Source organism: Protobothrops mucrosquamatus, unplaced genomic scaffold (assembly GCF_001527695.2).
Source record: "Protobothrops mucrosquamatus isolate PMUCROS unplaced genomic scaffold, P.Mucros_1.0 scaffold1620, whole genome shotgun sequence".
NCBI lineage: Eukaryota > Metazoa > Chordata > Lepidosauria > Squamata > Viperidae > Protobothrops > Protobothrops mucrosquamatus.
In genome coordinates, this window is record NW_015387781.1 from 176,849 (window position 1) to 177,493 (window position 645).

Here is a 645-nt window from a genome sequence, read left to right on the forward strand (position 1 = left end):
CTCACCTACATCGTCCATATAGGACGACTCGGGAACTCAACTCCTACCCCGGGCAGCTCACCTATCCCCTTATGCCCAGGGGAAAGGTATCAAGCCGTTTGACAGCTGGTGCTGGCTGTCAAACCGGCTTTTACGCAAAACAGGCGGGAGGCAGCAAACAGCTGCGACCGACGAAATCGCCTGCCACCGGAAGTCCTAGTTGAATTCTTGAATCAGCTAGCAAAGCAGAAATTGTTTTGATGGAAATCAAGATATGGTTGCATCAGGCAACCATATTTCTGCAAGCTTGTCCTTACTCCCCTGCCAGTTTAATTTCTTCATTTCATCAGAATGGCACAGGACAATTCTCAGTGGAAATACATTTGAATGTTGGTGAAGGCACTATGCTATGTAGAAAATATTAGCTTATTTAGCATCCACAAAACAATGCATTTAATTAGTGGAAGAGCATGGGGAAAAAGTCACCAAGTAACTTGGTAAGTAATAGCCAGTTTGGTGTAGTGTTTAAGGCATAAGACTAGGACTTCTAGTTTTGCGTCATAGGGATGCGGTCAAGGAATTGCGACTGATTTCATCCTGCCAGGGGACCTTAAATGAGTCTAAAGTCGTCCTGGAAAGGCAACAAAGAGGGAGGGGCCCCCTGTC